Source organism: Paramisgurnus dabryanus, chromosome 24 (genome assembly GCF_030506205.2).
Source record: "Paramisgurnus dabryanus chromosome 24, PD_genome_1.1, whole genome shotgun sequence".
NCBI classification, from domain to species: Eukaryota; Metazoa; Chordata; class Actinopteri; order Cypriniformes; family Cobitidae; genus Paramisgurnus; species Paramisgurnus dabryanus.
In genome coordinates, this window is record NC_133360.1 from 20,972,308 (window position 1) to 20,987,828 (window position 15,521).

Here is a 15,521-nt window from a genome sequence, read left to right on the forward strand (position 1 = left end):
GCATCAGATTGTCTTGAGACGTCGTGCTGCGCTGTATGTTGTCAACCTCGTGGTTCCCAGCTGTTTCCTGCTTTCGTTGGATCTGTTCAGTTTTCTTTTGCCTCCTCAGGACGTGGACCGCTCCTCCTTCAAAATGACCCTCATCCTGGGATACACCGTGTTTCTGCTGTTAATGAACGATCTGCTGCCCGTCACAGGAAACACCTTACCCCTCATAAGTTTGTTTTCAACTTTTTCCTACCCTGATGAAAAAATCAAGATAGCTTGTTTGCAATGCGTGCTATCTAAAAAACAACAAGACTTATTTGGTTGGCATAAACATGTAGCATGGGTCCAGTTAACACATGCTGCCCCGATGTGAGATATGCAGTGTCCAACCCACATTGCACTGCTTCATGTCCAGGGTCTTGCAAGTTTGGGTGTGTTATTATCGTGCCTAAAACTAATGGTCATTCCTTGCGTCTGAAACAGCATACTGAATAAGATGATGTAGGTACTCATCGACCCATGGGTGTCAGAAGCAAAAAAAAAGTGTTGGTTGGCCTATGCATTGACTATTAAAACAGCACGTTCTATACGTGTTGGGGAAAGTTACTTTTAAAAGTAATGCGTTACTTAGTTACTTTTCATAGAAAGTAATATTTACGTTACTTTTAAGTTACTTTTTCTGTCGGAGGCGATGGTGAAGTGGGCAGCGCTCCGACATGTGGTGCTTTCGCACTGTCGGCGACCCGAGATTGATTCCCGGCTCATGGTCATTTGCCGATCCCATACCCCTCTCTCCTCCCTGTACTTTCATGTCCTCTCCTTCATCACTTTCTAAAAAAAGGCAAAAATGGCCAAAAAATATATTTAAAAAGTAACATTTTTTACTTGGTCGAGGGTTGATCTCTTTCAGACCTTGCAGGTGTTTCTATGACGGAAAAGTTTTGCATTCAGAAAATGCAATTTCCTTCGCAAAAATGTCAAGTTCGGGACTGCCATCTCCGTTTCTGACTCAAACTATTCCCGCTCAGGCGCGCACGCATAGACTACGTACGCGACTACGTATAGTTTAATTCAGTACCTTATTATTATTATTAAATCAAATTAAATAAACTAAAAAGTAACTCACATTACTTTTTTAAAAAATTAACTCAAATATGGATGTACACATTTAGTAATGCGTTACTTTACTCGTTACTTCAGAAAAGTAATATTTATTACGTATTGCACGTTACTTGTAATGCGTTACCCCAACACTGAGTATGAATATGGGTAATATGAATGACATTTGGACATACTAAATTTGCCATGTTGATACATCACATGATATACGTCGTCATAACAACAGGTGATGTGTTAAAGCAACACTATGTAGTTTCCATATAAAAATGACTTACAGCTCCCCCATGTGGTTGAAAAGCGCAACAGTGCCTGGTATCAGACACTCTTCTGCAGGAAGGGGGAGGGGCGGGGCTGTGTTTCCTACCCTCCACCGCCACTTTCAGAGTGTGCTGGTAGCAGCTAGGAGGCTGCTCAGGTTGCAGCAACAGTACAATTTGTCCAGTTAAAAGTTGTTCTATCACTGAAATAATTTTAGAGACATTATTTAAAGGTAAAAAAATACATAGTGTTGCTTTAAAGAAAAACGCGATGTTTTGAGTATGTTTTTACTTTAACTTAGACTAATTAATACAAACCTATCTTTTTTCAATGCATGCACTTAATCTTTGTACAGTGCGTCATGAATGTGTTAGCAAAGTTTACATTGCATACTTTTAGAGGGTAATGCAATGGCCATGGTAGGATTATTATTCATTTATACCATGGGGCTGTTAAATGCTTTATTCTAATTGGATAAGAAATGTTCCATGGGTATGCATTATTTTTCAATAAACACACACCTAACTTATCAAAATAATGTCTTAAAATAACCACCGGTTGCATGTCTGTGGTAATTGTGGTGTAAGAGGAAACACTGACTCTGAATTATGTAATTAATAATTGACGACAGGCCGTTGAATTATAAGAAAATAATGCACACCCAAGGTGGTAATGCATTATAAAGTTTGTGCATTACGTGCATTATTCGCTTATACCATGGTTACCACAAGCATGGCTCTGATGCCTAGTTTTAAGACATTGGACAGGTTAGGTGTTCGGTTTACAGAAAAATAATCAACACCCATGGAACATTTCTCAACCAATCAGATTAGAGCATTCAACAGCCCCGTGGTATAATTGAAAATTATACACTTAGGTGTGCATTATTTTCAAATAATTCAACGGCCCGTCGTCAATAAATCCTTAAAGCGTTTTACTGTAGATATCTTTTGTAGATATCTCTACCATAATCTGTCTTTTTCGATCTAGATGTGTTTTTCTCTCTCTGCTTGGCATTGATGGTGACAAGTCTTCTCGAAACCATTCTCATCACCAACATCCTCTGCAATTCCAGTAACTATCCACCTTTACCAAAGTGGATCAGGATTCTGGTCCTGAAGTATCTTGCTCGACTTGTTTGCATTAAGCATAACGCTTGCAATCAAAACTCTGAAGGTAGGATTGCTCTGAAAAGCCAGTATTGTGCATTGCCTATATGTTTTGCATCTGATCCTGTTAATATTTCAATTGGGGTGCACACCTGTATTGGTATACTTCACCCATGTCTGCTAAAATATGATGGTCTAGCATTTATTTAGACACTTCACACTATTTGCTTTGACATTTAAAAATTAAAGTTGCGAGAAACAGACACATTGTTTATTCATGAAAATGTATATAGGAAATTGCAAAAATTAAATGATATTTCTTAATTACTTCTTGTTTCTCGTCTACAGCAAACGAATCAACAGTCATTATCTATACTAACAGCATGACTGAATACTCAAATAATGAATCAATGAGTCTGAGGGAAAAGTGTTTAGAGGAGATGAAGAAGATGAGTAAAGATCTGTTGGCTATCCGTCGACAGGTTGAAGAACACTTACACAGTAAAGATGAATCACACATCACTAATGAATGGATTATCTTTGGTCAGGTCATTGATCGTTTACTCTTTATTCTGTATTTTATTTTCATTACCGTGAGCTCAATCACAATTCTGGTTCTGTGGGTGAACTCATCTCGTAAAGATGACAACTAGTAGTGACTCAAAGTCATTATCCGAGTGTACCTAAACAATTAGGATGCAGTTAGGTTGTGCTGTATTGTGAATAAGTCAGGATACTTTATTTCTTTTATAAAACAGGTACCACACATATATTACAAATATTAATATGTTACGCATTATTGCTAAGGGTGCTTTGGAGTGATACACAGCATTGTTGGGTCCAGCTGTCATTATTAATGATAAAACACAGCTATTGACCAATCAGAATTAAGAAGTGAAACTAAACGTCTCATAAATTATTTTTGTATAAAGCTTATGTAAGTTAAAATGTCCAAATCCTTAAAATAAAATGGAGAATTTTTAAGTTATTTGTTTTATCAGTACTTGAAAAGCTTTAATATATAATATTTTGTTTTCATTTGCATCAAAAAATAACTTCTTGCTATTGATTTTTATACATCACATCTTTCACTGTGAAAAATTTTGTGTTTAGAAAAAGTTAATATTAAAAATATTGGTAACAGTTTACAATAATGTTGTATAAATTAGAATTAGATTAATTTAGATAAATAGTCTCACAGAGTTGCGTATAAACAGCACGAAGTGTCAAAATCGTGCAATACATTATGGTACAATATGATACACCAGTCCTTCCCATTCTTGGGTTTAGGGTTAGAACAACTTTTTATTATATAAAAATGACATCCTAACCCAAACCCCGATTCTAACCCCAACTCCAAGCGACCATGGCTTAAATATAGACAAAAACATGGAGAAACCTGTTTATTAAATAACCTCCTTAAGCAAATCTGAAATCTAACCCTAAACCCAAGCGAAAATGGTTTAAAAAATTGAGAAACCAATAAATAAAACGACAAAAAAAGATGCACCGTTTAAGTGAATGGGAAGGAGTGGCGTATCATATGCATGCCAAATTGGAATAGGCTTTATGCCCAGCTGCACTACTTCCTGAACTTCAGCCAGCTCCTTGTTTCCTGTCTTCCATTATTGGACAAACTGATTAATCCAGGTGTACCTGACCTCAGTAGTCAGAACAACAATAATCAGACACACCTGGATTAATCAGTTTGTCCAATAATGGCAGACAGGAAACAAGGAGCTGGCTGAAGTTCAGGAAGTAGTGCAGCTGGGCATAAAGCCTATTTGGCATATGCACGATTTTCACACTTCATGCTATTTTTACGCATCTACAGGAACAAACAGGTACTGTTTCGGAATAGTGAAAACTTCTTGTATAATTGCCTCCCTATGACTTATCACTTTATCAGCTAATCATTGTAAGCCGCTTTGGATAAAAGTGCCTGCTAAATGCCTAAATGTAAATGTAAACAATGAACAATATAGTTTTCAGCATTTATTGATTCTTGTTAATGTTAGTTAATGTCAATTCAGGTATTCATGTTTGTTCATGGTGCATTAATTAATGTTGATTTTATAAATGTATTAATAAATGCAGAAATTAAAATGAACTAAAACTAATAAATGCTGTAGAAGTATCATTCATTGTTAGTTTGTGTTATCTAATGCATTAACTAATTGTTTACAAATACAATGTATATAGCAGTGGTTCTCAAACTTTTTCAACATGCAGCCCACCTATGTATGGTACATTCCTTCACGGCCCTCCTAAAAAAAATGTATGACAAATTTATTTTGAAACAAAACATATTCAGTCCTTAAAGAACATTTTTTTTGTGATTGTTGCGGGCAAAAATCCTTGATCTTGCGGCACGTTTTCTTTAAAAATGTGATGGAATATGCAGGATATTTATGCAATTTTATGCGGGAACTTGCAAAAACTGCGAGAACTTGCAAAAACTATTTTCAGGTTTTGCAGCTTTTTACTGATGTTCCCATGGCAACAGGGGACATGGCTGCGCTTTTGTGAGGTAAATGCAAAATTTTTCAACTTTCTCCAGATATATATGTAAAGCCCCGCAAATCATGCAAGCCCCGCATATTTTGCGCACAGAAATCTGCAATTTATGCTGCGAAAGTGCGACATATTTGAAAAAATGCGTCCCTGCATAAATGTGCGGACTTTGGCTGATTAAGCTTTAAATCATGCGATCGCATAATTGCGTTTTTCTGGAGGGGGTGCATATTAAATTATACAAAGTACTGCTGTTGGTTAGTAGCCTTATTTTTTTAGGTTTAATTACACAGAATTCATGATAAATTTATGTATTTTAAAAAATGTCATAAAACTGGGGCCCCCCTGGCACCATCACGCAGCCCCCAGTTTGAGAATCACTGGTATATAATTTTAGTATAGTACAGTATAGTATAGTACAAAACATTTGTTCCCATATTATGTAACATATTTATAGTATAAGGTATTTATAGATAAATACATGTCAAATAAATATATTTGAATTATTTAACATCGTAATGTGCGACAAGTGTATTTATGTATTTATGATGTAATTATTTCCATTTATGTGAATGACATATAAAAATATAATAAACAAAAACTTGCAATTGTGACTGATTTGTTACCCTTTGACATATCACTGTTCAGTTTTGCTAAAAGTGGGGCCAGCAACTATTTTTTTAGATATAATAAGTGCACAAACAATATAAAGAGCCATAATATGTCGTGCGTGAATGTTTTTCCTCTCATTAAATGTGTGACAGTGAACGTGTTATTTTCTTCTCACTGAAAAACAAAGTGGATCATTAATGAGTTCGGCTGAATGTATCTAAAGCTGTTGAAACAGGATTGGTCTGTAGATAGCACAGGTGTTAAACAACATGTATCCAACATGATACTGCCAGTAAATAGTCATTACATTACCTGTAGAGGTACAGTAAGCAGTATATTTTAAATTGAAGAAATATCGAAACAGAATCATCTCCTCTTGAATTGTTAACAGAGGATTATGGGACATCTTCGGCATTATTTGACATGTTTCATTCTGCTAACAGGTAATAAATTGTTAATCAGCTTCTATATGTATTATACATCACATGTTGTGGTTTGGTCTTTACAAAGTTTAGGTCAAACATTATTGGCTTTGAGACCACAATAATGATTAAAAAAATCTTGTTTAAATGTAATACACTGTAAAAAAAAATCATAATGAACATAAGTTTTGTTTTACTTAAACTTTACAAATTAAGTTAAATTATTTCAACTTATTTATAAGTTATGTCAACTTAATATTAGTCAAAAACTTAAAATAGTAGGCTCGATAGACGTGCATAACCAATTTGACTGAACTTGCACAGCACCGCAGCATTTTTTTTTTAGAGACCCTATTAATAGTGACCATTAAGAAGGTTTACATTTATTTTAGTCCACTTCCTGCAAATATGGAAAACAAAATTTTTCACACACTTTTCCATAATTAAAAAATATGTAATTATTGATTATTATTTTAAGGGGTGACTAATGATACATAATTTGTATATTTTCGTGTCTTAGAAAAATTTGTGATTAAATGGGTTAATACAATTGATAATAATCATCAATAAAAAATATAGTAAAAACGTAATGAATGCCTTCAGGGCTAATGTACGAAGATCGAACCATCACTCATATTATTTTCTCTGTCCTTGTGATCTGAAGCGTTGCCGTGTCTGTTGACTTTGCTTCGCTGTGAAGAGGGACAGAGCGGACCCACATATGAGTCTTTACAGGAGGTGTTTGACAGAAAGCCTTTAAGACCTTCTGTGAACCTCAGCACCCCAACCATAACAAACATCTCATTTACTCTCTATGCTGTTTTAGGAGTGGTGAGTGAATGCTGGATTAAGCAATAAATACAATTTTAATACATTTATACAGGGGCGTCAGTTTGTGTTGAAAAGTGGTGGGGACAAAAGATCAGATGAAAAAACATTACAGCAGGACGGGAAAAATATTGAATATGACGCATAAAAATGGGCAAAAACACACCATAAGCACACAACGCAACTTATGTGACCCTGGACCATAAAACCAGACATACACTGCAGAAAATGATTTTCAAGAAAAAAATTTAGTATTTTTGTCCTGTTTTCAGTAAAAATATCTAAAAATTTTTAAATCAAGATGTAGTTTTTTAATGAGCAAAACGACCCAAGAAAATAAGTCTAGTTTTTAGACCAAAAATATCAAATTTATGTGATTTTGTGCATTAAACAAGCAAAAAAATCTGCCAATGGAGTAAGCAAAATAATCTTGAAATTTTTATTAAACACTAAATTCAGGAAAAATTTGCTTACCCCATTGGCAGATTTTTTTGCTTGTTTTATGCTCAAAATCACTTAAATTTGATATTTTTGGTCTAAAAACTAGACTTAATTTATCTTAATTTAATAATTTTTTAGATATTTTTACTGAAAGCAAGACAAAAATACTAAGAATTTTTTTTTTCTTGAAAATCATTTTTTGCAGTGTGCACTGCAAAAATGACTTTCCTACTTTTTCAGTAGAAATGTCTAAAAATTCTTAAACTAAGATGCTTTCTCTTGATGTGCAAAATGACCTAAGAAAATAAGTCTAGTTTTTAGACCAAACATACAATTTAAGTGAATTTGAAATTTAAGTGACTTTGTGCATAAAACAAGCCAAAATAAAATCTGCCAATGGGTTTGAATTTTTATTGAATTTAGTGTTTTTTTAGAAAAAGGTTCAAGATTTTTTGCTTAACCCATTGGCAGATTTTTTTTGGCTTGTTTTATGCACAAAATCACTTAAATTTCATATTTTTGGTCTAAAACTAGACTTATTTTCTTGGGTCATTTTGCTCATCAAGAAAAAAAGCATCTTAATTTAAGATACTAAGAATACTAAGAATTTTTTTTCTTAAAAATCCTTTTTTTGAAGTGCAAAACAAGCCAAATTATCTGCCAATGGGGTAAGAAAAGTTTGCTTAAATTAAGTTTTTAAGAAAAAACTAATCTTATTTTAAGATTTTTTTCTCACCCCATTGGCAGACATTTTTGCTTGTTTTAATCACAAATTCACTTAAATTGTATGTTTGGTCTAAAAACTAGACTTATTTTCTTAGGTCATTTTGCACATGAAAACAAGACAAAAGTAGAAAAGTAGGAAAGTCATTTTTGCAGTGTATGTCGCACAGGTATTGCTTGATTTTTCAGAACATTTTAACCAAATGCTTTAAAATAGTGGTGGGGACAAAATCAGCCATTTCAAAAAGTGGTGGGGACATGTCCCTAGCGTCCCCAGTGTAAATGACACCTATGCATTTATATATCATTAGATGACCGTAGAAATATTATTTAATGACTCATAAAATTCCTCTGAAGCGTGACTCTGTTACAATTTCATTAAAATGCAATTTAGTAAGTTCCTTTTCCTGTCATTTCAATTTAAATTCAATTCAACATGAGTTTAATTTCAAAGTTGCACCCTTAAGTGCTTCACGATGCCATAGATGAATAATTTTTAGCTGTATGGTTCCATAAATAATTTTTTAAGCACCTTCATTTTTAAGACTAAAGGACTGAATTTATAAATATGTATTTATTTTACCTGGTCTGTTCTGCAGAATGAAAAGGCACAGATTCTTACCACATTCCTCTGGCTCAGGCTGGTAAGTTTATAAAGGTTATTCACCTTATTCCGCCACGCCCCTTTTTAATTCTTCGCTCTTCCGCATTTTGTCAACCGACTTCCGCTGCTAATATGGCACAGTGCATTCGGTGGTTAGTTTGGTGGTTAGAAGATTGTTTGTAGTTCACTATAACTTTAGTGAAATGACAAATATCGCTACTGCTGTAAATGTTTTAAATTAGGAGCACGGTTAAAACTTCATACGACGATTGGATAGTCTTATATTGTCCCATCAATCGTCTCGTGGTTAGACGATATGAAGCGGCCGCGACAAGTAACCTGGCATATTTAATTACCTCGTCCTGTCAGGAGTTGATGGAGCAGCATTGAAAATTATTAAAAGTATGTCTACCAATAAATACACAGTGATTTCGTCTTTTTTATAGCAAATGTGCACCTTTGCCAGTCCAATAACTATTTCGTTTTTATGTGGTACCATGATAGAATTCATTTGCAAACTTGCCAACACTTATTCCTTTCAAATCATGAGACTAAAATCCTTTTAAGTGGAATCTCTAAAGCTCACATATGGTTTAAGAAATTCCTTACAGATAATAACTGATCACACTGTAAAGGTTTATATAACTTCATGGTAGGATACATCTGATCACATAGTAAATGTTTAATATAACTGCATGACAGGTAACATCTGATCACATTGTAAAGATTTAATATAAATGCACAACATGATCACATTGTAAAGATTTAATATAAATGCACAACATGATCACATTGTAAAGATTTAATATAAATGCACAACATCTGATCACATTGTAAAGGTTTAATATAAATGCACAACATCTGATCACATTGTAAATGTTTAATATAACTCCATGACAGGTAACAGCTGATCACATTGTAAAGATTTAATATAAATGCACAACATCTGATCACATTGTAAAGGTTTAATATAAATGCACAACATCTGATCACATTGTAAATGTTTAATATAACTGCATGACAGGTAACAGCTGATCACATTGTAAAGATTTAATATAAATGCACAACATCTGATCACATTGTAAAGATTTAATATAAATGCACAACATCTGATCACATTGTAAATGTTTAATATAAATGCACAACATCTGATCACACTGTAAATGTTTAATATCACTGCATGACATCTGATCACATATGAAGGTTTAATGTAACTTTACAACCGGTAAAGCAAGACCACCCTGCAATAAATTAAGACACAGCTTTATCTGAGTCATCAGGAGCTGATCCCAAGCGTATATCTGGAAGCTGTTGGTGTATGTACTGGTAAAGTGCTTGGCGACTGTGTAATGGATGCAATATCAACCCTGTGTAAAGCTGAACCAAAGATGGTTGTTTCTCAGCAGAGATATGTACATTTGTGCCAGCTCAACACATGAAGCAGAAGCATTGAAGCAGTTTCTCGGACAGGGTTTACAGGACTAGGCCTTAATTATATTAGGACATTTTAGTTTTTACAAACAAATCCTACAAAAAAACAAGACTGGTGCGCATCTTGTGACAAAACAATGGCACTAATATATGTTGAGGTATGTCAGTAAAAGGTGTTTTTAAATTATTGTTGCTCAAATATGCATTTTAGCCTGGGACCAGGATAAGCCCTGTCCGGGAAACCGCACCATTGTTTTCCCATATCAGATGTATGTTGCTTCAGGTTGAGTTGTGATTTTGTAGTTGTGGTCAGAGACGGATAGATGCTCCCATTGTGTTTCTGCATCACAGTTTAGGAACATGTTGATTGTATATCATCCTCACAGTTGTCCACTGCATCACTAAACATCAATGCATCTGTGAAAACAATATAACCATAAACATTTTTATGTTAGTATTTAAAATAAACTTGCATCATGAGAATTAATATATAAATGGCACACATACTTAAACAGAACAGTGTGTAAGAGAGATGCATTAAAAAGAGACAGAAACATTATACACACAACCTTTAACCTAAGTGTTAAATAATACGTTGTTTAATATGTCATTATCAATATCTGAATGAGAAATGAACTGACATTCTAGCATCTGAAATCTCAGTAACTTGTAGGAATCACGTGGGCTACTGTAAGAATGCAATGTACTATAATATCTCGTTGTACTATCGTAAATATAAAAATATAGGTGGACAATTAAAACCATTCAAATAGTTGCATTTTATAAACTAACATTACTGATCTTAAGTGTATTTGTAGAACGGACATCACAAATCTAACTTTAGGCGAACGAGCACAAAGTTAGCTAAGATAGCTTACCTGAAACTGGCCACCTTTTCAACACCAGGCGTGGTTTAAAGTTACCGGAACATCGTAGTCGAACAATTACTTGGGATAAGGGTGTTCCTCAGTTGGCTTAAAATTGGTAAGAAAGAAACATAAAGGCGCTCGAGTGAGCTTTTTAAGCTTAACACGTCGCCTTCAGTCACTGCCTCAGCTGCTCATCGTCTATGCGGCCGGAAGAACGTTGACAAAATGAGCGAAATGGCGCCGCCCTTGTTGTCGTGAAAAATAAGGTGAATAAGAGCAATCACAGCGTTATGGGTGTGACATATGCAGTCAAAACTTAAAATCCAAATTTGAAGAGAATGTATTTATTACCAATATATTGAACCTTCTGTTTATATTTTATGTTTAAGTCATAAGCCCTGGTGATATAGTCTATACAAACATCCGGCTAAATATCAAGAGATTTCTATTTAAGATGAGGGAAACATGCATGCTTTATAAAATGTGCTCCTGTTTAGCTCAGTGGTAAAGCATTGGGTTAATTAATAATGCGTAAAGGTCATGGGTTTGAACCCAGAGAGCACACATAAGTGATACAAATGTTGTAATGCACTGTAAATCGCTTTGGATTAAAGGGTCTGCCAAATAATGTAATGTAATGCATTGTGGATGTAACAAAAAATGATAACACATATCAACTATTACACTGACTGAGCTAACGTTACTATGTTTAATAAATGTATACAATGTAAGCTACAGATCCTTAAATTCTTGTCTGGCTGCCAATAAACCTCTTCACACAGTTGCGATCCATGCTCATTGTCTAATTACCCATTAGTCTGTGTAAATATGTGGTATAAATGTTTGTACATATATTGCATATTGCATATTTATTAAGTATTCAAATATTTAATATATTGAAAGCAGCAATCTTTGTATATTTTGCAATATATTGCATATATTTAGAGTATATGTACCATAAATATATTATTCCATGTATATATAATATATTGGAAAAGGAAAGGAAAATAATATATTATAACAAAGTAATATAGCCTATTGGTAAATATATTTTCCTTTCATAAGGGAAACCAAAACATTTTATTTTTGACAAGGTATTTGTTTCAGAGATCAGTTTAGCCACTAGCCAGACCAATAAATACATACAAACTGGAAGTTCACTTTGGTTTAGGTGCGTAACCGTGACAACACGTGTGCGTCCATTGAAACAGTCTATAGTTATGGAAAATATACATTTTTTAAATGTTCTTTGTTCATGTTTTTATTATAGTACTGGTTCCATGAGTTCCTAATTTGGGATTCAGAAAACTGTGATGATGTTACAAGGATTTCCCTTCCTGTAAAAGAGCTCTGGACACCTGACATTATCGTTTATGAGTTGTAAGTGTGGAAGATTTATACAATTTAAAAATGTTTCGGTTTATCAGCATTCTTTATCAGCATAGGTGTTCATACCTTCCTTGACATTGGTTGGACAACAGAAACTCATTCATTAGTTAAGCCAAAGTTGCTATGTCAGGCTGATTCACAAACAAACTACAGAAATAAAAGCCGCACTTTCCCACTAATCTCAAAAAACAAAATACCCCTCATATGCACAAACGAGAAACTCCGCCTGTGCTTTGTACGATTCACTTTGTACGAATTCCTACAAAAATAATCCAGGTTTCATATAGTTTGGTAATAAAATTACAGATTATTTTAAGTGGGTCATTCGATGGAAATGTCTTTTTTTGTCCCTACACTCTTATAACGGATGTGTTAAAAACAACACATTGTGTTAATTCTGTAAAAAAAAGGCTAAATGCGATGTCCCAGAATCCACCCATCTCTGTGTTATTATTAAAACAACACATTTTGTGTTACTTTTAACACAACTTCTGTTTTATTTGAACACAAAATCAACACAAAATGACACATAATGTGTTCAAATTACACATCATGTGTTCAAAGCTTAACACAAAATGATAAAAAATTAACACATTCTTTCTAAGAGTGTAGCTTTTACAGAAATATTACACTTGAAAAACACTTAAGGGTTAAAATTTCTTTATATTTTAAAATTAAACAATATGTTATTTGAACAATTACACTTTCTCAAAATCATCAGTGTGGCATTATTTGTTTATTATTAATTAATTATTTAGAATTCCAAGCACTACAGAAGTGCTCATCCCCACAGTCCTATACAGAGAAGAGCTTAATTTTGAGGTCAAAAACAGTTTTTTCTAAATATTATAAAATGTATAATAAAAATAGTTGTCCCCTGGAGTTGTGTCACTGGTGTAACCGTTTAACAAAATCTTTTATTTTTAAATAAGAATCGCACTGACATCACTTGACCTTTATTCTTTCCATTTCCTAAAGATTGATAGAGGAAGGCCCATGGTAAGTCCACTGTTTCAGTTATCAGTAATTTTCTCATTTCTTTCATGATTTCAAATGAAGCTGTTACTGGTGTGAGCTACTTTACCGTAATTGTAAAAAAATTTGAAAACAAATGGATTCAACCACTTTAATGATTAGTCCACTTTCTTAAAAAATCCAGATAATTTACTTACCCCCATGTCATCCAAAATGTTGATGTCTTTCTTTGTTCAGTCGAGAAGACAATACGGTTGTTAACTTTTTCACCGCCATTGACAAGATAACTCGTCAATTAAGAGAAAACGCTTCCCTGCCAATGACAAGAATTTCCGGCTTTCCGCAATACCGCTATTATCCACCAGGCGCACTTCCGCAACTTATACAACCCGAAGGTAGCGCCTCACGTGAAAGAGAAAGAACTCCGTTTATGTATTTAGTGATCGCTCTGCATCTGATCTCTATCAAAAGTCCTTCACAAAAATTGAATTATCTCAGCTTTTTGCTCAAAATTGGCTGTTTTTGAAGAAACCTACCCATATTTGTGAGTTGATTAAAAGATAACCAAAATGTATTTATTTTTTTGAAAGCAGAGGGTCTGTACTTTAATTTGATATATAGTTTGTTTGTATATTTAAAGAAAAACATTTTCTGGAAGGCATTAAACTTTTGTCAAATAAAAAAAAATGCTGGCGCTGGCTGGAAACTTTTTTTAAAAACGCTGGCGGGGAAAGAGTTAAGGAAAACATTTCAGGATTTTCTCAGTTTAATAGACTTTATTGAACCCCAACAGTTTACAGTTTCAATGCAGGTTAAAATAGCATTTTTTAAGAAAGTGGAGTAACCCTTTAATTTAGTGAGTATACCGTTATTGGGAACATGTGGCTTGATACCTTGCAGCAGCCATTTTGTAATATGCATTTTTTTAATTAAACCTTTCTAATGGTTAACATCACTGAAGATCAGTAACACCAGTGACTTGACTTATATTTATACTTTATTTAAAGCTATTTATATAGTGCATAAAATAGCACAAATATTTTGTGATTCTAACTTTTCTTCTCCTTTGGTCAGGTTTGGCTAAATTAAGTGCAGCTTAGAAGCAGCGACAGTGTAGGGATCTGGTATAGGTTAAAAATGGGTTTATGTTTATGATCCTTTACTGACTGTTTTCACTGAGTGTCACTGATCTTTGATTACCGCATGTAACAATTTAGTCTCAGCTACTTAATTATAGTTTAAGTACCGTATTTTCCGGACTATAATTCACACATTTTTCATAATTTGGCTGGTCTTGTGACTTCTAGTCATTCTCGACTTGTAAGTCAGTGTTACAGTCTACAGCCGCTAGAGTCCGCTACATGTATATGTTGCTCCTGTATTTATGTAATTCAATGAATTCAGTGATGTGAAATGAAGAGCTTGCAAACTTGATGCTTGTTGGCTTGTTCTGTTCATTTAGTCTATTCAGCCTTCCAGGTATGTTCTGTATGCTATTGTGTATCATGTAAATAACTGATAATGTTACGTTAATGTACGGACACCTATTCAGGCTGCTGTTCTGTGCTATTGTTTAGTATAAAAACTCCCCTTTCCAGATTAAATGTCTATTCTAAGGCTTGGATTTTGTAAAATAATTTTCTAAATAAATGCGACATGAAGTCCATTGCGACTTATATATATTTTTTCGTCTTCATGACGCATTATTGATTAATGCGACTTATACTCCGTAGCGACTTATACTCCGTTAAATACCGTAAAAATTTAGCAAGTATACATGCTGCACAGTGTTTTGTACGTTTATATGTTGGAGCTTTCTCTGAATTTTCAGCGCAATTGATGAAATAGGATCGCGCAACTTTCATGCTTTCAAAGCGAAACTACGGAGAACACCCGCAGTAGTTTTATCAATGAAAGATTAAAAATAGCGCTGTTAACCGTATGTTCACGGCAGAAGTAAAAAAAGACGTAAAACTTGTGTTTAATACCTCAGAATAGATAAATGGGCGGAGAGAAGACGGTCACGTGTGTCTGTTCGAACACATTCAACCACATTTGCGTTCCGCAACTCCAAAGCAATCCGATCGAAAGTGGTTTTTCGACTACCTCTGGATGTGGTTGAAAGTGGTCGAAAGTGGACGCGTTCAAAACGTTTTGAACACCGTTTACACCTGGCATTAACGTCGTCCACTTGTGATCCGATCAACGAAAATGCATGTTAATGCAAAGTGTAAACAGC

At 34.1% G+C, this 15,521-nt stretch overlaps 2 long non-coding RNA genes across 2 annotated transcripts in view; one reads left to right on the top strand and one right to left on the bottom strand.

Moving 5' to 3' along the window:
- LOC141281569 (uncharacterized) overlaps positions 1–15,521 on the top strand; it is a 514,674-nt gene that overhangs the window by 392,947 nt on the left and 106,206 nt on the right. The window lies entirely within an intron of this gene.
- On the bottom strand, positions 9,608–11,193 carry LOC135740902 (uncharacterized). The gene is made up of 2 exons (XR_010529295.2): positions 10,928–11,193; positions 9,608–10,466 (listed from the first exon to the last, which is right to left on the bottom strand). It is a non-coding gene; the product is annotated as an uncharacterized lncRNA (long non-coding RNA).